At 38.6% G+C, this 23534-nt stretch overlaps 1 long non-coding RNA gene across 1 annotated transcript; it reads left to right on the forward strand.

The window, feature by feature from the left end:
- The first annotated feature begins 344 nt into the window (after positions 1-344).
- LOC100983761 (uncharacterized) lies at positions 345-22340 on the forward strand. Its single transcript, XR_008620573.2, has 5 exons — positions 345-1491; positions 1588-1779; positions 1856-2005; positions 6347-6523; positions 21708-22340. It is a non-coding gene; the product is annotated as an uncharacterized LOC100983761 (long non-coding RNA).
- The last annotated feature ends 1194 nt before the right edge of the window (positions 22341-23534 follow it).

Here is a 23534-nt window from a genome sequence, read left to right on the forward strand (position 1 = left end):
AAATGAATATGTCTGTAAATAAAGACAAAAGCTGATGAAGCAAATGTGGTAAAATGCTAACAACTGGGGAATATGGGTGTTCTTTGTACTCTTTGTGAAGCTTTTCTGTGAACTTGAAACCGCTTTTTTTTTTTTAAGGTTGAAAATGATGTCTTGGGATCCCTTGTGTACTGTTGGTAGGAATGCAAAAGTGTACAGCCACGAGGGAACACGGTGTGGTGATTCCTCAAAAAAATAAACATAGAATTACCATAGAGTCTTCTGGATGTATACCCAGAAGAAATGAAAGCAGACACTCCAACTAATATTGAAAATGTCTGCTTTCACACTCATGTTCACTGCAGCATTATTCACAACAGCCAAAAGGTGGAGGCGGCCCGAGTGTCCATCGATGGATGAATGGATACACAAATGCGCTATAAACAGACAATGGAATATTATTCTGCCTTAAAAAGAAAGGAACTTCTGACACTTGCTACAACATGAGTGAAACTTGAAGATGGTAAGTTAAATGAGCCAGACAGAAAAGGACGAATACTGTAGGATCCCACTTATATGAGGTACCTAAAATAGTCTAATTCATAGAGACAAAGTACAAACCATTTTTTAACATAAGATGGCTTGACTTATGGTTTTTTTACTTTACAGTGGTGAAAAATCAGTATGCATTCAGTAGCAACTGTACTTTGAGTACCCATATGATATGGTTTGAATTCTCACCTCGAATTGTAATAATCCCCACATGTCAAGGGTGGAGATAACTGAGTCATGGGGGCAGTTTCCACCATACTGTTCTCATGATAGTGAATAAGTCTCATGATATCTGATGGTTTTATAAATGGGAGTTTGCCTGCACAAGCTCTGTCTTGCCTGCCTGCCTTGCCTGCCTGCCGCCACGTAAGATGTGACTTTGCTCCTCCTTTGCCTTCTGCCATGATTGTGAGGCCTCCTCAGCCATGTGGAACTGTGAGTCAATTAAACCTCTTTCCTTTATAAATTACCCAGTCTCCCATATGTCTGTATCAGCAGTGTGAGAACACACTAATACACCATAGAACCATTCTGAGCATTTACTGAGCACTTACTATTAGAGCTTCTTTTAGTACAGTATTTAATACATTACATGGGATATTTTGTACTTTATTGGAAAATAAGCCTTATGTTAGGTGATTTTGCCCAACTGTAGGCTACAGTGAGTGTTCTGAGCACGTTTAAGGTAGGCTGGGCTAAGCTGTGATGTTCAGTAGGTTAGGGGCATGGAATGCATTGTCAACTTTCTGTGGGTTTATCTGGACCTAACCCCGTCATAAGTCAAGGAGCATCTGTAGAATGGTGGTTTTTCAGGAGCTAGGGGAAGGGGAATGGGAAAATGTTGTTTAATGACTGTGGAGTTTCAGTTTTACAAGATGAAAAGTGTTCTGGAGTGTGGCTGCACAATGGTGTGGATGTTCTTCACACTGCTGAAGAGGACACATACAAATGATTAAGATGGTAAATGTTTTTATGTGTATTTTTACCCCAACTACTTTTCAAAAAATATCTTGGCTATTATTTATCTCCTTATATATATCTTTTTTTGTTTGCTAGCATATAAATCTCTCGGAGGCAGAAAACATGTCTGAAATCTACAGCATGTAGATTTCATACAGGGCACAGTGGCTGACCAGTAACGAGTTCCTGCAGGAGGGGACCCTTCCAGTGAATGTAGACCTGGAAAATGAGATTGTCCTATTTATTCCTCTGAATATTCCCCAGCATCTATCACAGTGCTTTTATAAAGTAAGTGCTCGGTAAACGTTCATTCGTGGTGATGCTAAGGACCGGAAGGGTCTTTAACCTTTTCTCTCCCTCCTAGCTCAGCCCTCACGGAACCCTAAAAGCTGGCTAAGGGGCCATTCTCCTCGCCACCTGGGCCTGCGTCTGCCGAATCGCTTCCTAAGGACTTTGACTAGAAACCAAAGGTCCCATTTTTCATCTGCCATTTATTTATCATTGTATAACTTAGGTAAGTCCCTCCGCCTTCACTGTCAGTTCTTCACTCATTGTTTTGCATCCAAGGAGTCTGGAAATAAGCGGGAACACCCTGCACGTGAGAGGGGCCCTGAAATTCACGAGGGGCTGGGGCTTTGCGTTTATTCCTCCAGTTCCGCCTGCAGCAACCCTGACGATCGAGCAGGGCCCGCGGGGGAGCGAGCGGAAGCGGGCAGCGTGCGCTGCTGTCCCGCTACCCAGCCCGCTAGGCTGCGCAGCTGCGTCTGCGGGCGGGGAGCCGGGGCGGCCGTGGGCTTCCTCCGGGCGCGGGCTGACGGCTGCCGCCTGTGGGCGCCCCAGCCCTGCAGCCGAGCGGGAGGGGCGGACCAGCGGGTGTCGGTAGCAGGCTGCAGCGGCCAGGCCTCTGCGGCTTCTCTGAGTACTGGGTCCACTGGAGAGGGAAGAGCCGCGGCCGCGAGGATTCCCAGCAGCGGCCGCGTGTTGAGAGCCTAGAAGTGGCCCCGAAGCCGTGCCTTTCCCGATAGCCAAGCAGAAGTAGGACTTGAAGCACCGAGGCTAGGATGCCCATGCTGGTGACGCCTTGGGGCTCGCAGTTATACTTGGTGACCGGTCTACACGGCGATTCGGTGCTTTCCCGAGTAGCAGATTCATCTATCTTTAGACCCACCTTCGTCCTTCCGCGGTTTAGCACGGCCTGCGCTTTCCTGCGAGCCCTGCTGTCACCCGAACAGCCTGATGACTTCACGCTCAACCACTGGAGGGCACAACCACATCATTTTTAAAAAACAGATTCCTCCACTTAAAGGACATGGTTTTGGGGGAAAGAACATTTTAAAAATGTAAAAAGATATATATCTATATCTATATATCTATCTCAGATTGTTCTGTTATAAACTCAGGTGGGATTCTTCAAAACAGGAGGTTGTTCCAGTCTCTTCATTTTGCAGCTGAGAAAACGAAGGCCTTGGAGCTTGAGAACTCCAGTTGCCCAAGGCGCACAGGTGGTGGGTAAGGAAGCTGATCATTTCTCCAAAGAATCCTTCCATGACCCAGGAGGATCCGGTGGGAGAGCAGGGCCGTCCACAGCTCAGCTAGGACACAAGAAGGCCCAGGGTGGCAGGAGCCCCACTGTGTGCTGCGGAGGATGGCAGAGGAAGTCAGCATTGTCCCGAAACTGCAGGATCATGTGATGTGATGGGAAAAAATTATGAGTACAAGACACAGGAAGAGCAGGTCACGGAAACACATGGTGCCCAGAAGGGCTTAACTAGTTGCAGCTGTGCAGGGTGATGCACAGAGTGCCACAAGGGTGTCCTGAGTGAGAGTGGATGTCCCCTGCCCTCTGGCTTCGTGAAGGCTTCGTGAAGCCTGCCGGGTCACCCTTGTTTTCATGGATAGCTTCTTTAGGACACTCTCTCCACCAGTAATTGACAAAGTCTCCTTCTGTTGAGTGTCTGATAAAGGATTGAGTTTACATGATTGTTAAGATAGGATCATGAAAGAAGACAGAAGACGGATGTGAGTGGCCCTCAGAAAAAAAGCATCAAAGGAAACTGAGGAGTCTGTGTTCCGAGTTATAACATCAGTCCTGTGTGTAAGTGCTGAGTTTCAGCTCTGCCCAAGGCTAGGGGTTGCCTAGTCGGCTTCAACTGTAAGCTCCTAAGGGACAGTGCTGCCCCTTGAGATGACTGGGCAGCCATCAGCTTCATGCTAGAGGCTTTAAAGCAAACCCAAGATGGAGTCTCAGTGCTGATTATTTGGGCCAGTGCCTTTCTTAACATTTCACGGATATATTCCTTTATTTTATTTGTTGTATTTTATTACAGTTTTGCTCTATTCAGTCATGGTCATTCTTAGTTGCTGTTGTCTTTGTAAACTTATTTAATATCTTTTAAATATTAAAAGATTAAATTCTTTTCTAATAAATTCTTTTAATATTAAAATATTAATTTTAGATAAGAACCTTGTTTACTTTCAAGATTAATGTAGTAAATAAAGAAGACTAAAAACTTCAGAGACTGAAAGCTGCTGAGAATGTGTAAGAGAAACCTGGTTATCAAACGCAATCCTGATCTTTTATCAGGCATCTGTGTCAATGTGGATGATCTAACTGTGGTTAACTTCATGAAGAAGCAAGATATTTGATTCTCATCTGTTTAAAGAAACAATCTGTTTCTTCTAAAAGTATATACTCTAAAACACAAACCACTTAGCTGGGAAATAAAAGATGTTTATGCTTTATCATTTATATAAGCCTGGCCTTTCTCCAAAATGATTTTGATATAGCTTACAACAAAAAAAGTGTTAGGCTTAATAAAAGAAGAATGGAAATGGAAACTAAGGATCAACAGAAAAGAGTATCACAAATATGGTAATACTAGCATATGGTAATATTATTTCTGTATTTGAGTGTAAAACGTGGCTGTGAGCTTCCTGGAGGCCAAGGCAAAAATAGAGACAAGAGCAACGTGCATAATATCATTAGCAGACAGAAAGATCATGTGACTTTTTAATTTTTTTTCCCAGAAACTGAATCTAAAAAGAATCGCTCTATATAATGACTCATATATATGGTTTTAAGTGAAAAAATGATGAACACTGTCCTCCATGAGAGTTTTTGCACAAATTGAAGGAGGTAAGAACTGATATTGAAGCACAACTCAGTGAAGTTAATCCTGTCAGGCTAGGCTCATACAAGAAAACTTCTGACAGAATCCTAGAATTCCGGCAAATGCAGGCATGGAATGAGAGATTCCTATTCCATCTGCCTCGTTGTGCCTGGGGCCAGGCCTGAGTGTTGAAGACAGCTTTTTCCAATATAAGATCAAATGAGATTGTTCATAACAGGAGTCTGCAGGAATATGGTACCTCTGATTTGAAATGATGGATGATTTTCATCAGCCGTGTATCTGCTTCCTTGGCAGCACCCCAAGCGCAGACCCCAGGCTGTTTCAGTGTGTCATCTGGCAGGCCCAAACAGAGGATGTCTCAATTGTACATGTGTAACACAGCTTTAATTCATAATTTCATTTCTGGATGGAATTTTGAGCAGATGGGCATTGCTGTCCTTTTTAATGGTAAAAAATCAATGAAAGACACCGTGGTTTTGAAATTAATGAGCACTTGAAAAATACCAGCTTTGTTTGGCTTTGCGTTTTCTTTTTTCCTCTCCTCCTAAGTTGTTTGCAGCAAAATATTCAATTGAAAACTCAACATGTCCACTGCCTCCCAAAAAAAAAAAAAATTCTGTGGAAAGTCTCCACTAACAGGAAGAGAGAAGTTCTTCACAGTTTGGTTTTATTTTTCAATGATAGTCATTACCTCATTTTTAAAGCATTTATAATAAATTAAGCAAGTAACACTTGTGTACCAGTTTCTAATCAGTTTCTAATGTGCCTGGAACTTGCTGGGCTACAAAGAAAAGGATCAACTATTTTTTTTTCTGCACCCAAAGATATTGCAATCTTATCGGAGAAGGGAAACTGAGGCATGTGTTACAGTTAGAGGACTAGGAAGCACTAATCTGTGTCAAACTCCAAAGTGCAAATTCAAAGGAAAGACCATTGTTGGAGGGAGTGATCCGGAAGAATTCCTAGCCCTTACCTGTCTCAGTCATGCTTCTTGCCAAAGAAAAAGAGAAATCTCCAAGTATCTTAATGCTTTCAGCGCTTCTCCAATCTGACAGATATTTACTCAGATTCGAACTGACTGCCCAAGCTTCACTGCAGCTCCTCGTTTCCTGTTAGATCTTTTTAAAAATCTTTGCTTAAAACATTGAAGGCTGAACGATGAGCAAGAAAATCTTGCCTGTGAATAAGACACTGGGAACTGCACAGAATCAACATCAGCTCACAAGCTCATCATCTCACGCACGGATTCCTGAGCACATTCTCGCATTCTTGCTCTTAATCCTCCCTTGGCGACCTTCTACTCAGACATCATCTTTTATGCAGAGAAGCAGGCACGTTTCTCATCATTAATTCTGTTCTCAGCCAGGTGTGTAGCCACAGAGCATACAGACCACAGGATGATGTGAGCACCCCAGGATGTAAATTTGTGCGGAGTAATTACAGCTCAGGCTTCTTACACAGCTTTGGCCACATCAGGACATGAAGCTGTCTTGCAAATTGCGGGTGTGTCTAAGCTCTTAAGCACATGTGAACTTTAACGCACGTGCATTCCCCACTCACATACACAATACAAGCATGCCACACACTCACAATCCAATTGGCTAACTATGGTTATTAACAGGAAAGAACAATTAATGGTCCTTGTGGTTATAGTTTTGTTTGAATTTTCGCCTCATCAAAAATGTAACAACCAACTAAAGCAGGCTTTCCTCCTTTTTTCCTAGTGAAAGCATATTGACTTTCCTGACTTCTTATGACCACATTTGAGGAAAGGAGTAAGCACTGGAATCACCAACACAGCATGCTTACGGAGGGTGGTCGCCAGCTTCATCAGCCTCCCAATTCCACGGAGCCCCTTGAAAATCCAGGAGCGCAGACTGGCCACAGTAGAGATTTAATAGGTAAGACCTTGGATTCAATGGACAGATCTCCTACAGTTCCTGATATCAGCCCCTATCAGAAATTATATTTTACTTTGTGTATTTCACATATTTCAAATAGAAGGGGTCAAGACTAATAGTGACCAGTCTTCATCCATTTGATAAACCTTTATTAAACACAACTGCAGCTTTGTTCTAGGCAGCATGAATGGAATGATTTACAAACTGTTGCTGCTCTTTGGGCAGTCACTGTTTTATAGGGGAACTCGAGAAGCAGTCAGGAAGGAAGGTCTCGGAGGAGATGGCCCTGAAACTGAATCAGACTTTAAAAGATAAGTTGGTCAACAGGATTGGAGGGAGGGAGGGAAAAGAAGGTTTTGAAAGATAGATCTTTCAGAAAAAGCAAATAACTTGGGCACAGACATGGGCACAAAAAGGAAAAGAAAAGCCAGGGCATTCAGAGCATTGCAGAACATTTTGCATGACTGAGTATAGGAAGCAAGAGAGGTCTTTTGAGAAATACGACTGGAGAGGTGATGAGGGGCCAGATCTTGCGTTACACAAAGAACCTCTTATGCCACACAAAGGAATTTGGATTTTTTTTTTTCCTTTTAGGCATAAGGAAGCCACTGAAGGGTTTTAAACAGGAACAATGTAATCAGATTTACTCTTTGGAAATAAGATCTCCTGGTTAGTTAATGAACTCATATTTCTTTTTTTCTATGTTAACCATTGTTTTATTGTTTGGTCTTTAGACTCTATTATTGATTGAAATGCCAAAGTGATGGGAGTCAAGCGGCTTTGCCACTTAACCTTCCAAAGTTTGTTTCATTTGCTTTTAAAATAGTTATTATATTACGTGCTTTGCCTTATTAGTTTTGTGTACAATTAAAGCAAGATAAAGGCAGAGAAACTAGCTTGTAGTGCTATTGCTATGGACACCATTAGTTGATGTCAGAACAATTACAGATGAATCAATATTTACTATTGGACCAATTACAGACAAAACCAGAAAAGATTAGATCTAGCACAAACTTTATAAACTATTGAGCCTTTCATTTTATTTTGCATTTAAAAATCCTTACATCAGAGATTCTGAATTCTTTTATCAGGGGTGTGGCCTGTGCATTGAGAGTTTTTAAAGCTCTCCAGGTGATTTTAATATGCAATTAGATTTGAGAACCATGATTTTAGTCTTAAGGGGCTTTAGAAGTAAATGTCTTTAAATTCTGTGATAATACATCATTCATAGGCTATTCAGGCTGTACTAAAACATACAGAAAAAACAAAGACAATTATTGAGTTCATTTTATGAAGCAAGAACAATCTTAATGACAAAAGATAAAAACCTTTAAAAAGATGCGAAGCTATGATCTTTTTATGAATATAGATGTAAAATCACAAAATATTATAAAAATATTTTAACCACATATTAAAAGAGTAGGCTAAATAGAATTTACTTTAGGAATTGAAGAATGGTTTAATATTGGGAAATTTATTATTGTAATGCCTGGGCAACAGAGCGAGACTCCGTCTCCAAAAAATAAAGAAGAGAGAAAATGCGAAGTTTAGTCTCAAGCTGAGACTAAATATTTGCAAATCGTGTCTGAAAAAGGACTTGCATCAGAATAGAGAACTCTTATCACTCCATTAAAAAAGACAATTCAAAATGTTGAGCAAAAGATATGAACAGATAATTCACCAAATAATATATTATGATAGCAGATAAGCATATGAAAAGTTGCTCAACATTATCAGTGCTTAAAGAAATGCGAACTAAAACCATACTGAGATACTATGACACACACACTAGAATGTCTCTAATCAGAAAAACTGAAAATATCGAATTCTGGTAAAGATTTAGAGGAACTGGAATCCTTATACATTGCTGGTGGGAATGTAGAAAAGATACAGTCACTTTGGAAAACAGTTTGTCAGTTACTCAGTAAGTTAAATACATCCACTTCTAAATATCTACACAGAGAAATGAAAATGTATGCTTAGACAAAAAACATTCAGCATTATTATTTTCCATAACCAAAACCTGGCTATTCTAGTTCAGGATGACATACTGAACATATGTGTTTACCTCGTGTCCCTCCTGAGACCCCAATGAAATGACAACGTAGAAATACAAAGAGGAATAAACTCATGCAACAAAAAAAGCATGGAAGGGTATCAGTAGACAAGAAATTTCAACACATTTCCAGAGGACAAAAAGCTGATGTACAAGCTTGGCGCAGCAGCTCACGCCTATAATCCCAGCACTTTGGGAGGCCAAGGTGGGTTGATCGCCTGAGGTTAGGAGTTCGAGACCAGCCTGACCAATGTGGTAAAACCCCATCTCTACTAAAAATTCAAAAATTAGCCGGGCGTGATGGGGTGTGCCTGTAGTCCCAGCTACTCGGGGGGCCGAGGCAGGAGAATTGCTTGAACCCAGGAGGCGGAGGTTGCAGTGAGCCGAGATCACACCACTGTACTCCGGCCTGGATGACAGAGCAATACGCTGTCTCAAAAATAAAATAAAATAAAATAAAATAAGAAAGCGAATGTACAGGCAAGCGAAGGATGCTGAAGCCCAGAATATAATCGTTGTTGGAGGCTCTGTAAGAAGGAGCCAGCCTCCTCTATTGGAGACCTGAAAGAGAAGGAGCAAAACAAAGGGAATGATGGAATATGTACACCACTATGTCACAGCCCTGCCAGGCACCCGTCCCCTTCCCACCCTTCCAGAGCATCTGGAAGGTCAACATTGTCACTGTTACGAAAGATAAAGAATGAAGGAATTTCACACATTTACCTAGGAAGATGTAAATCTTCTGTTGTAGATAATTTATTACAGAGTACTCTGTCCACATCCAGGTGCCCCACACAAGTGCTTCTCAAAGCATCTGTGGTGAAGGACCAGCTTTTGTGTTAAAATTTCAAATCAATTGCAGAAGGTTACTTTTTAAAATATAGTAGAAATAAATTACTAGAAAAATAAAATTTAAAAAGCAAAGACACACAAAATACAAGCCCAAATGTTTTATTACCAGACTCAAGAGACAAAAGATTATATTTCTTTTTTTTTTTTTTTGAGATGGAGTCTCGTTCTGTCACCCAGGCTGGAGTGCAGTGGCACGATCTCAGCTCACTGCAGGCTCTGCCTCCCAGATTCATGCCATTCTCCTGCCTCAGCCTCCTGAATAGCTGGGACTACAGGTGCCCTCCACCAAGCCCGGCTAATTTTTTGTATTTTTAGTAGAGACAGGGTTTCACCGTGTTAGCCAGGATGGTCTCAATCTCCTGACCTTGTGATCTGCCCGCCTCAGCCTCCCAAAGTGCTGGGATTACAGGCATGAGCCACCGTGCCCGGCCCCTAGACAAAATATTATATTTCAATCAATGTTATCAGAACAAATTTAAAATAGAAAAAAAGACAAGAATTACAAAAATGGTACATACTTATTGAAAGTGTGTGTATAGGCAATTAAAGTAGACAATCATTGTTACATTAAAATATTTGTGTCATTCTACCATTGAAACTAAACAAAAGGTTATGAAAGGAATTGTAATTTCCCATATAGAAAACCTATAAGTTTTGAATAAACAGCATGTATAAAAATATCAAAAGCTTTTATTGTAAAAAACGAGCCTGATTCTTGTTTTTTAATTAATTTATGTTGGATTGTTGACAATGCTATTCACAGAAGATAATGCATGTCTAAACTGTTTCTATGTATTTTTTCCCTTGTTTTTTAAGATACAATTTACGTACCATAAAATTATCATTTTAAAGTGTACAAACAATTGGCAGGGCACAGTGGCTCTCGCCTGTAATCCTAGCACTTTGGGAGGCCGAGGCGGGTGAAGTTTGAGACCAGGCTGACCAACATGGTGAAACTCTGTCTCTACTAAAAATACAGAATTAGCCGGGCAGGTGGTGCATGCCTGTAATCTCAGCTATTTGGGAGGCTGAGGCAGGAGAATTGCTTGAACCCGGGAGGTGGAGGTTGCAGTGACCTGAGATTGTGCCACTGCATTTCAGCCTGAGCAACACGAGAGAACCTCCATCTCAAAAAAAAAAAAAATTAAAGTGCACAATTCAGTGGTTCTCAGTGTATCATATTCACAATTTGTGCAACCAAAAGCACTATCTAATTCCAGGATGTTTTCATCACCCCAAATGGAGATCTCATACTCTTGGGCAGCCATTGCCCAGTCTCCCTGCCATCAGCCCTGAACACTTCCTAATCTATTCTGTTTCTTTATAGTTTTGCCCATTCTGAACATTTCATATAAATGGAATAAAAGGCTACAACATGTAGCCTTTTTTGTCTGACGTCTTTTACTCAGCATAGTGTTTTCAAGGTTCATCCACATTGTTGCATGTGTCAGTAATTCATTCCTTTTTGTGGCTGAATAGTATTTCTTTGTGTGGATAGACCACAATTTATTTATTCATTCATCTGTTAGTGGACAATTGAGTTGTTTCCACTTTTTGGCTATTATGAATAATGCTACTGTGAACATTAAAATGTAAGCTTTTGTGTGAACATACATTTTCATTTTCTTGGCTATATCCCTAGGAATTGAATTGCTGGGTTATATATGAGAACTATATGTTTAACTTTTTTAGGAACTAGCTGTTTTCCACAGTGGTTGTACCATTTTATATACCCACCAGCAATTTAGTTCCAATTTTTCCACATCCTTGCCAATATTATTTCCCTTTTAAAAATTATTATTATAGTCATTCTAGTGTGTCTGAAATGATATCTCATTGTAGTTTTGATTTGCATTTCTCTGATGATCAATGATGTTGAGCACCTTTTCAAATACCTGGTTGCCATTTGTATGCCTTCTTTGGAGAAATGTCTGTTCGAATCATTTGCTCACTTTTTTAATGGAGTTTTTTACTGTTGAGTTGTCAGAGAGCTTCATTCATATATTCTAGATACTAGATGCTTATGAGATACATGGTTTGCAGGTATTTTATTTCATTCTGTGGGTTTTCTTTTCTTTAGGACAGTCTCTTGATAGTGTCCTTTAATGCACTGTGATGCTGTGATGCTGATGAAATCCAATTTGTCTATTTTTGTCTTTGTTTACTTAGGCATTTGGGATCATATCTAGGAAACTAATGCCTAAATGATGAAGATTTACACACATTTTCATATAAGAGTCTTATACTTTGGGCTCTTTTAAATTTAGTAGTTTTTTTAAATGTGTGTTTTGTTGTTTCTTTCAAGATACAGGGTCTTGCTCTGTTGCCCAGGCTGGAGTATAGCAGTGCAATTACAGCTCACTGCAACCTCAAACTCCTCAGCTCAAATGATTTTCCCACCTCAGCCTCCAGAGTAGCAGGCACTACACTATCCATTTTTAAAATATTTTAACATGGTGTGAGCTAGGGGTCCAAATTTATTCTTTTACCTTTGGATATTCAGTTGCTCCACCCATTTGTAGAAAAGATTATTTTCTCTCATTGAATGATCTTCACACCCCTGTCAAAAGTCAATTAGCTGGCCAGGTGCGGTGGCTCATGCCTGTAATCCTAGCACTTTGGGAAGCTGAGGCGGGCACATCCTGAGGTCCAGAGTTTGAGACTAGCCTGGCCAACATGGTGAAACTGTGTATCTACTAAAAATACAAAAAAAAAATTAGCTGGGCCTGATGGTGGGCACCTGTAATCCCAGCTACTTGGCAGGCTGAAGCGGAAGACTTGCTTGAACCTAGGAGGTGGAGATTGCAGTGAGCCGAGATCGCACGATTACACTCCAGCCTCAGTGACAAGAGTGAAACTCCGTCTGAAAACAAAAAACAAACAAAAGAGTCAATTGGCTATACATGCATGGGTTTATTTCTGAACTCACAATTCTATTTCATTGTTCTACATGTTTATCCTTATTTCAGTACTACTCTGTCTTCCTTACTGTAGTTTTGTAGCAAGTTTAAAAATAGGGAAGTGTAAATTCACCAACTTTATTCTTTATTCAGTTTATTTTGCCTACTCTATATCTCTGGCATTTCTGTATGAATTTTAGTATCTGCCTGTCAATTTCTGCAAAAAAAAAAGGAATCAATAGAGATTTTGATAGTGATTTGCATTGAAACTGTAAATCAGTTTGGTGAGTATTCCCATCTTAACAATATTAAGTATTTTGATCCATGAACATGGATGTCTTTACATTTATTTAGGTCTTCTGTAATTTAACAATATTTTGTAGTTTTCAATTAACAAGTCTTATACTTCTTTTGTTAAAATTATACCTAAGTATTTTATTCCTTTTGATTTTATTATAAATAGAATTATTTTCTCAGTTTCATTTTTGGGCAGTTCATTGCTAATGCGTAATACAATTGATTTGTAAATTTTGGTACTATATCCTACATATTTGCTGAACTCACTCATTAGCTGTAATATGGATTCTTTAGGTTTTCTATAGGTAAGTTATGTCATCTGCACATAAAGATAGTTTACATTTTCCTTTCCACTGTGGATGCCTTTTTTTTTCTTGTCTACTTGCCCTGGGTATAACTTCCAGTACAGTGTTTTGTTTCAGTCTTTCACCATTAAGTATGATGTCAACTGTGGATTTTTCATAGATGCCCTTTATCAGGATGAGAACATTCCTTTCAATCCCCAGTTTGTTGAGTATTTTTCATCATGAAAGGGTGTGATTTTGTCAAATGCTTTTCCTGAGTCAATTGAGGTGATCATATGGGGTTCTTTTTCTTCATTATATTAATGTGGTATATAACATTGATTGATTTTGTTTGTTGAAGCACCATTGCATTCCTGAGATAAATCCTATCTGGTCATAATGTATAATGCTTTTATATACTGCTTGGTTTGGTTTGCTGTTATTTTGTTAAAAGATTTTCACATCTATACTCATAAAAGATATTAGTCTACAGTTTTCTTTTGTTATATTTACCTAGTTTGGATATCAAGATAATACTGGCCTCATAGAATAAGTTAAAAAGTATTTCCTCCTGTCTTACTTTTATTTCTTCTTTAAACATTTGGTAGACTTCACTAGTGAACCCATCTGGGCCTCAGATTTTCTTTGGGAAGTTTTCCAATTACTTATTTAATCCTTTTAGTTATTCTAGATCTACTCTGATCTTCTGTTTCTTATTGAGTAAGCCTTTGTAGTTTGTGTATTTCTAGGAATTTGTCCGTTTCTTCTAGGGTATCTAATGTTTTTAGCATACAATTACTCACAGTATTGCCTTATAATCCCTTTTATTTCTGTAGGGTTCATAGGAATGTCCCCTCATTCATTTCCGAATTTAGTAATTTGAGTCTTCTCTCTTTTTTCTTGGTGAATCTAGATAAACTTTGTCAATTTTGTTCCTCTTTTCAAACAACCAACTTTTTATTCTGTTAAACTTCTCTGTTGTATTTCTCTTTTGTCTTTCGCTAATTTCTGCTCTTATCTTTATTATTTCCTTTCTTCTGCTTGCTTTGGCTTAGTTTACTTTTCCCCGTGTCTTAAGGTTGAATGTTAGGTTATTGATTTAAGATCTTTCTTTCTTTCTTTTTTCTTTTCTTTTTTTTTTTTGAGATGGAGTTTCACTCTTATTGCCCAGGCTGGAATGCAGTGGCAGGATCTCGGCTCACCGCAACCTTTGCCTCCCTGGTTCAAGCAATTCTCCTGCCTCAGCCTCCCGAGTAGCTGGGATTACAGGCATGTGCCACCACACCTGGCTAATTTTGTATTTTTAGTAGAGACAGGGTTTCTCCACGTTAGTCAGGCTGGTCTCGAACTCCCGACCTCAGGTGATCCACCCGCCTTGGCCTCCCAAAGTGCTGGGATTACAGGTGTGAGCCACTATGCCCAGCCCTTTTTTTTTTTAGTTTTTTAAAATTATTATTATTTTGAGACAGAGTCTTGCTCTTTCGCCCAGGCTGGAGTGCAGTGGCGCCATCTCGGCTCACTGCAAGCTCCACCTCCTGGGTTCACGCCATTCTCTTGCCTCAGCCTCCCAAGTAGCTGGAACTACAGGTGCCCACCACTACGCCAAGCTAATTTTTTGTATTTTTGGTACAGACGGGGTTTCACCGTGTTAGCCAGGATGGTCTCAATCTCCTGACCTCGTGATCCACCCGCTTCAGCCTCCCAAAGTGCTAGGATTACAGGCACGAGCCACTGCGCCTGGCCAACCCTCTTTTTTTTAAATGTACACATTTACAACTGTGCATTTCCCTTCTATGCACTGCTTTAACTGCATGCACATTTTGGTACATTGTGTTTTTATTTTCATTCATCCCAAATTATGCTTTAATTTCTTTTGATGTATTGTTTTACTTACTGTTTATTTAAAGTGTGTTGACATATTTGTGAATTTCCCAAATTTCTTTCAGTTACTGATGTTTAGTTTCATTCCATTTTGGTCAGAGAACATATACTTTATGTTTTCAACCCTTTTAGTTTTATTGAGACTTGTTTTATGCTCTAAAATATCATCTATACTGGAGACTGTTCCAAAGTACTTAAAAAGAGTTTGTATTGTTCTGTTGTAGGGTAGTGATATAGATATCTATGGGGTTTAGTTTACTTACAGTGTTTTTCAAGTTTTCTGTTTCCTTGCTGATATACTGTCTAGTTGTTCTATCAACTATGGAAAGTAAGGTAATGATATATCCAACTATTATTGTTACCTAAGAGAAAAGCTCTAAAATACATGAAATAGTTCTCTCTTCAAGTTTGTCAGTTTCTGTTCATGTATTTTGGAGCTGTTCTTTTAGGTACATGTATGCATATAATTATTATATATTCCTATTGAATAACATTTTTTCATTATAAAATGCCCTTGTCTTTAGTAATAATTTTTGTTTTAAAATCTATCTCACCACATATCAGTTATAGTAACTCCATCTCTGTTTTTATTATTGTTTACATAGTGAATCTTTTTCTGTTCTTGATCATTCAATCTATTTATGTCCTTGAATCTGAAGTGTGTCTTTTGTAGACAGTGTATAGTTGGGCCATTAAAAACATCTTTCTAGCTTGTAGACAGCTGCTTTATTAAAAAAAAAAAATAAAGAAGGAAAAGAATTTTAAATAAAAATATCTTTTTTCCAATCTCTGCTTTTTTATTAGAATATGTAGCTTATTTATATTTAATGTAATTAATGATAAATTAGGATTAACATCTGCCATTTTACTGTTTGTTTTCTACCTTTTTATTCTTTTGTTTCTACATTTCTCCATTACTGGCTTCCTTTGTGTTAAATAGATATTTTCTTATACAGTATTTTAATTCTCTCATTTCTTTTACTATATTTTTGAGTTTTCTTTCTTAGTGGTTACCTTGGCAATTACCACTAATACCTTACTTAATAACAATGTTATCTAAATCAAATGATATCATTTAACTCCAATAGTCTACAAAACTTTGTTCCTATATAGCTTTTTTTTACCCTTCCTGTATGCCATTATCATCACAAATTACATCTTTATACATTATATGCTTGTCAACAAGGATTTATAATTATTGCTTTATGCAGCTGTCTCTTAAAACAGATAGGAGAAGGAAATGAATTACAAGCAAAAAATACACTTATACTATTTATTTTTAATATTCATCTGTATGTAGTTTATCTTTATTATTTCTTTTATTTCCTCATGTAGACCTGAGTTACTGCTTACTCTCCTTTAAGTCCAGCCTAACGGGCTCCTTTTAGTATTTCGTGTAGGATAGGTATCCTAGTGACAAGTCGTCTCAGCTTTTGTTTATTTAGAAATGGCTTAATTTCTCTTTCATTTTTGAAAGATGGTTTTGTGGATATAGAATTCTTGGTTGGCAGCTATTTTCTTTCAGTGCTTTGAATATGCCATACCACTGCCTTCTGGCCTCCATGCTTTCTAATGAGAAACTGTTAATCTTATTGAGGATCCATTATACAGGTCAAGTCACTTCTCTCTCACTGCTTTTAAGATTCTCTCTTTGTCTGTGGCTTTCAACAGTTTGATTATATTGTGACTCAGTGTGGATCTCTCTCAGTTTGTCATACTTGGAGTTTATTGATCTTTTTAAATGTATATATTAGTGTTTTTCATCAAGTTTAGGGAGCTTTGGCCATTATTTCATCAAGTAATCCTTCTGAAACTTTCTCTCACCTCTCCTTTTGGGATTCCATTATGCATATGTTGATATACTTAATAGTGTCCCACAAGTCTCTAATCATTTTTCTGCCTGTTTTTTCTTTCTGTTCCTCAGACTGGATAATCTCAACTGACCTATCTTCAAGTTTGTTGATTATTTTTATCCTGCCTGATCAAATGTGCTATTGGGTGCCTCTGGTTTATTTTTCAGTTCACTTATTCTAGCTTTCAACTCCAGAATTACTATTTTTTAAATAATTTTTACCCATTTTTATTCTCTATTTGGTTAAACATAGTTATCTTTTGACATGGTTTGGCTCTGTGCCCCAACCCAAATCACATCTCGAATTATAATCCCCATGTTTCAAGGAAGGGACCTTGTGGGAGGTGATTGGATCATGGGGGCGGTTCCCCCCATGCTGTTCTCATGATAGTGAGAAAGTCCTCATGAGAGCTGATGGTTTTATAAGTGTGTGATGGTTCCTCCATTGCTCTGTCTCTCCCTCACTCTCCTGCTGCCCTGTGAAGAAGGTGCCTGCTTCCCCTTCTGCCATGATTCTAAGTTTCCTGAGGCCTCCCCAGCTATGTGGAATTGTGAGTCAATAAAACCTCCTTTGTTTGTAAATTACCCAGTCTCAGGTTGTATCTTTATAGCACTGTGAAAATGGACAAATACATCATTCTTTGCTTCAGTTCTTCAGACATAGTTTCCTTTAACTCTTTGAACATATGTTTAAATAGCTAATTTTACTCTCTGTCTAGTAAGCACAACATTTGGGCCTCTTAGGGCCAACTTCTATCAGTTGCTTTCCATGTGTGTGTGTGTATGGGACATAATTTTATGTTTCTTTGCATGTCTCACAATTTTATGTTGAAATTTTGACATTTAAAATAATATAATATTACAAGTCTGAAAATCATATTCTTCCCTGCTGAATTGTGTTGTTGCTGCTTGCTTTTAAATGTTGTTTTTATTTATTTCATGGCTTTTCTGAACTAATTCTATAAAGCATGTATTGTTTATTATATGTGGTCATGGGAGTTATCAATTAGCTTAGTGATTGGACATCTAATGACTGAACAGAGATTTCTTTAAATGCTGGAACCAATAAACCTCTAAATCTTTGCCATGGGTTACTATATACATGTTGGATCATACCTTTAACACTCCACCAGGCGGTTCACAATGCTGTTTTAGCCTTTACTTTCTGCTTGTGCAGAACCTCAAGGTCACCAAGAAGTGAGAGCTCAGGCCTCCTCAGCTCTTTCTTCAGAATGCCCACAGGCCTACATATGCCCCTGACCTTCCAAATTCTCAGGAATATGTCAGAGCATTTCAAAGCTCCTATGGACATCTTATTCCACAGCTTTTCCCTTTAATCTTCTTGGTTAGTCTATTGTTTGCACTATCATCCATCTCATGCAGCCTGATAGTTAAAAGACGTGCCTAAAATTATTTTCAATAAATGCCTCTTAATCCCTGGGAGAGACTTTTTACACTTGGCAAGTTCAAACCACATCAAGTAAAAATGAACCTTTTCAGTGGAGCCTTCTAAGGATGGATCAAACAATGTCAGTTCTTTGGGACTGAGGCTTTGAAAGAGCTCCAGCTCTGTTCTGATCCTTTAATACTGGAATGCAGTTGTTATTTTTCTAGGCTATTGCTGAGCTGAAGAGTGGGAGATGGGCCTAAGGTAAGTTTCAAATGTCGTAAAGATTACAGTTCTTACCAAGATTCAGATATTTTTCTTAAATAAATGCTCCCTGGATGGCTGAAAGTCTTTGGTTAATGCCAAGAGAGTTGAAAAAATGGATTCTGCTTTTCTTTGCCAGTTTTTTCATTACTGTTACGAAGGAACAAAATGTTGGATGTTCTTAATCTGCCATTTTTACTACTGTCACCTGTTTTAATGTTGTGTTTTTATAATCTACACTGTACAAAACTAGCCTCACAGAATTATGTTGATAAGGTGGAAGAAGAGATTTTTAAAACATTTTATTAAGCTCAGAATATTCATTTTTAAACTTTCATTCAAAGTAATGTAAATGATACTATATTTCTAAATTCATCTTCTACTGTTCACTAGTAGTCAGATTCAATAATTTATCCATAAATTATAGTTAAGTTTTAATTATCTTTTGATGAAAGAAATGGATTCTGGATCCATGAATTTCCTATATGTTGTCTTCTCCTGATAGAAACAAATATTCACAATCTTTTATCAAATTTAAAGATGTTTGGTGATACATTTTGACAGTGTAATATCAATATCATCACCAACTCTGTTGTCAATAAACTATGGAGCATGTCACAATAACTTACAGAAAGTCTGTTCTTTCAAGCATCCAAGTTTCATTTTGTGCTTTAATTTCATGTGGCATTAGAAAACATGTTGCCTGCCTTCCTTCCTTGCATAGGAGTGTGAACCTCAGAAATTTGAGACAGGTCTCAGTCTCAAATTTCTGAGGCTGAGGAAGGAGAATCGCTTGAACCCAGGAGGCGGAGGTTTCAGTGAGCCAAGATCGCACCACTGCACTCCAGCCTGGGTGACAGAGTGATAGATACCCTTTCTCAAAAAAAAAATTTGATAGGGGCCACATTACTCTGAAGTCCATACATTAGTAGGCAGGCATGAAAGTGCCTTATGTATGTAAACAGGTTACTGTTATTTTCTGCCGAAGTTTAAGTTGTCTGTCTTCAGCTTGCAGGGTTTTAAAGAAGAACAACTTAGTTTTCAGTGACTTCAAATTAGGAAAAATGAAAAAGAGACGGAAAAAAATTGAAAATGTTATTTTGAAGACTTGTAGTCAAGGAAAATTAGAATTTGGTCCAAACTGTAGAAAATAATAAAAATCGGAAAAAAACATTAGGCAAGACTAGAATCTAACAACAGATATATAATCATTTTGAAATAATTTTTTTCTCTCTCCAGTTCCCCATTTTACTAAAGATAAATCATGGTAGGGCTGGTTTGGTTATTATACTTGGCCTAAGTATTTGTATGCAGTGCAGCAAAAATAATTATTATTTTTACATAGGCTTTTAAATTGGCTTTGATGGAACTTTGTTCCATAAGAGGAATCTCAGATAAGACTTCTTAAAGCCCAGCCCAGCCATGGATTGTGCTATCAAATACCCATGAGTTGGGTGAAATTTCCTGCTCTCAGGGTTTCAAGATAAACCTGGGACTTCTGTGCCTGTCAGTAAGTGACATTCTTTACTTACTATGGGTCAGAAACCCTATACAGTGTGTACACAAAATATGAGGCTAATTTTTCCAAGGTCTTATTGGCTCTATAAGTCAAGTTTGATTCCTTAAAGGAAAGCACACCATTCCAGTCAAAGCCTTGGTAAAAGAACCAATTTCTCCAATTGCATCCTGTTAAAATGAAAACAGATTCTTATTGCACTTATGCAAATAACTGTGTTGCTGTAAGTTAAGAATACTCGCAAGTACTTTACAATTCTGGAGAAATCAGGTAGAGAGAAACAAATGTGTTCCAAATTTTGTTCACAGGAGTGTACTAAATTGTTAAAGCTGTCAATAGCTCAAAAGAAAAGTTTTTAAGACCTTGAAAAACAAAAGAAAGGATCAGCAAACAATTTCAGAAAAAAGTCAGGCAGGGTGCAGTGGCACACTTCTGTAATCCCAGCACTTTGGGAGGCCAAGGCAGGTGGATCACCTGAGGTCAGGAGTTCGAGACTAGCCTGACCAACATGGCAAAACCCAATCTCTACTGAAAATACAAAAATTAGCTGGGTGTGGTGGCGCATGCCTATAATCCCAGCTAGTTGGGAGGCTGAGTCAGGAGAATCGCTTGAACCCAGGAGGTGGAGGTTGCAGTGAGCCAAGATTATGCCACTGCACTCCACCTACATGATGGGAGCAAGACTCCATCTCAAAAAAAAAAAATAAAAGAAAAGAAAAAAAAGAAAGTAAACAGAGCAAGTGACCTTGAAGAGAAGAAAAAGAAAAAAACCAGAAAAACAAAAATATTCAGGTAACAGATGAGAATTTTTTTTTTTTTTTTTTGAGACGTAGTCTCAGTCTGTTGTCGAGGCTGGAGTGCAATGGCGTGATTTCCACTCGCTGCAATCTCCACCTCCCAGGTTCAAGTGATTCTCAGGCCTCAGCCTCCCGAGTAGCTGAGATTACAGGTGCCTGCCACCATGCCCAGCTAATTTTTGTATTTTTAGTAGAGATAGGGTTTTGCCATGTTGGCCAAGCTGGTCTCAAACTCCTGACCTCAAGTGATCCGCCCACCTTGACCTCCCAAAGTGCTGGGATTACAGGCATGAGCCACCTCCCAGCCCCCCATAAAGTAATTCTTTAAAAGAAAATTGAATTGAGTCATTAGAGATGACAAAGGAGAATTTAAATAATTTATCTGATTCAAGTAATTTTTCATTTAAAACATAAAAACCAGGACAGAATGTCTTGAAAAGAGATCAGAGAACAGAAAAATTGTTTGGAAATGAAAAATATGATTGCTTCCCCCCAAAAAATCTTTCAAAGAAATTATTTTAAAATTGATAAAAAATAACTTATACAAGGTGAAAAAGTATATTTCCTGAGTGAGATAGGGAAATATTTTTTAAAAACTACAAGAAAGAAGTAATTCAGGATATCTAATATTAGACCAGCAAGAGTTTTTAAAAGAGAGAGCAGCGAAATCAAGGGAAATCATCTGTGCGTCTGTGTGTGATTTTTGTAAAATCATTTTTTAAAAACTTTTCTCAGAACTAAAAATGTTATGTCTTGAGATTGAATTCCAAGCAGGATAAAAATAAAGAAGGCTGAAATGCATCTTTGTGAAATTTCAGAACAGTAACTAACAATAAATGGAAGATCCTAAAAATCTTACAAAGGCAAAAAACAGCCCAGCAGCTAAGGAGCAGGAGCTAGACTGCAGCAGAGTTTTCTTATCAGCAGCACAAAATGTTAGAAAACATTGAAGCAATACCCTCCAATTCAGAGGAAAAACAATTTTGAAAGTTCAATAATAGATGTAGACAAACAATAAATGAATGGTGAAAGAGAAAATAATACATTTGATGCGATACTGGAAATTCACCTCTCTCATACCTTTCTTCCCCTCCCCAGGAGTTTACTGGAGGTTATACTCCAGTCAAAGAAGATGGAAACCAAGAAAGGACACATTTTGGAGATTAGCACTGGCTCCAGGAACCCAATGAACAGAAGACTCAGGCTGAAGGCTTGTGCATTCAGCCCAGAGAAAATCCACTTAAATTCAGAACAATTAAGGACTCTGGGGAAGAAGGACTTCACACGGTCGTGTGATTGGAAGGCAGATAAATTTTAGGACACAATGGAAGTTCCTAAGATTTTTTATCCTTTTCCAATAGGAAGGATAAAAAAATCATCTAAAACTAGAGGAAAAATCATCTAAAACAAGGTATAAAGAAATGGCTCACGTGTGACCCTTACTTTACCGTGACATGGAGCATTTGATGAAGGATGCGGGAAGGGAGCCTGCTTAACTATGAAGTGAGTAGCATTGCCCCAAGAGCACCATGACAGATGCACAGGACATGGAGGGAAGGAAATGGCATCCTGGCACAGCCCTGGCTCTACATTGAGCGATGTAGACAAAATCATAAAGGCTACTCTAGTTTTCTACTTTTAGAATCAACCTACAGACATGTAAGACTTAATTGTAGTTGTAGAATAAAAGATAAAATATTATTGGCTTTCATAACAATAAAGTCCTAACAATGATTCACAGTTATTCCATGAATAAGGGTAGGGGAAAAGAGGGAGGAATGTAAGGCATTTTATATGGAGCAAGGGAGGCAAAAGACGTTGACAGAGGCTTATGGAACAGCACACACACGCACACAAATAGAAGGAATATATTGCTTAAAATGACAAAAATAGCCAACATAGGCTGGGTGCGGTGGCTCATGCCTGTAATCCCAGCACTTTGGGAGGCTGAGGCGGGCGGATCACTTGAAGCCAGGAGTTCAAGACCAGCCTGGCCAACATAGTGAAACCCCGTCTCTACTAAAAATACAAAAATTGACTGGGCGCAGTGGCGTGCATCTGTAGTTCCAACTACTTGGGAGGCTGAGGCAGGAGAATCGCTTGAATCCGGGAGGTGGAGGTTGCAGTGAGCCGAGATCACGCCACTGCATCCTAGCCTGGGTGACAGAGTGAGACTCTGTCTGAAAAAGAAAAAAGCCAACATAGGAATTTTTAAAATAATATATAATTACCAAAAATTGGGGAAAATAGAGACAGGGAAGGCAGTTCTATAAGTGAGATAAATCTTTATCTTTTGTATCAGAAAGTCAATAAATATTGTCTGAATTTGATTGGTTATTTCCATTTTTATGAAATGTCTACAATAGGCAAATCTATAGAACCAGTAAAGAAATTAGGAATTCCTGTGGCTGGGACTGAAGAGTGAAATCACTGCAAGTGGTCAAGAGGGATCTTCTGAAGTGATAGGTGTGTTCTAAAATTGGGCTGTGGGGATGCTTGCACAACTCTGTAACTTTGCTAAAATTCATTTCATTACACACTTAGTGAGTTTTATGATATGTACATTACCCATCAATGAAGCTGTGTTAAAAAAAAAAAAGGCTGATTTTTTAGGCTGGGTGCAGTGGCTCACGCCTGTAATCCCAGCACTTTGGGAGGCCAAGGCGGGGGGATCACAAGGTCAGGAGATCAAGACCATCCTGGCTAACATGGTGAAACCCCATCTCTACTAAAAATACAAAAAATTAGCCGGGTGTGGTGGCAGGCACCTGTAATCCCAGCTACTTGGGAGGCTGAGGCAGGAGAATGGCGTGAACCCGGGAGGCAGAGCTTGCAGTGAGCGGAGATCACGCCACTGCACTCCAGCCTGGGTGACAGAATGAGACTCTGTCTCAAAAAAAAAAAAAGGCTAATTTTTAAAAAGGT

This window comes from Pan paniscus, chromosome 14, assembly GCF_029289425.2.
Source record: "Pan paniscus chromosome 14, NHGRI_mPanPan1-v2.0_pri, whole genome shotgun sequence".
NCBI classification, from domain to species: Eukaryota; Metazoa; Chordata; class Mammalia; order Primates; family Hominidae; genus Pan; species Pan paniscus.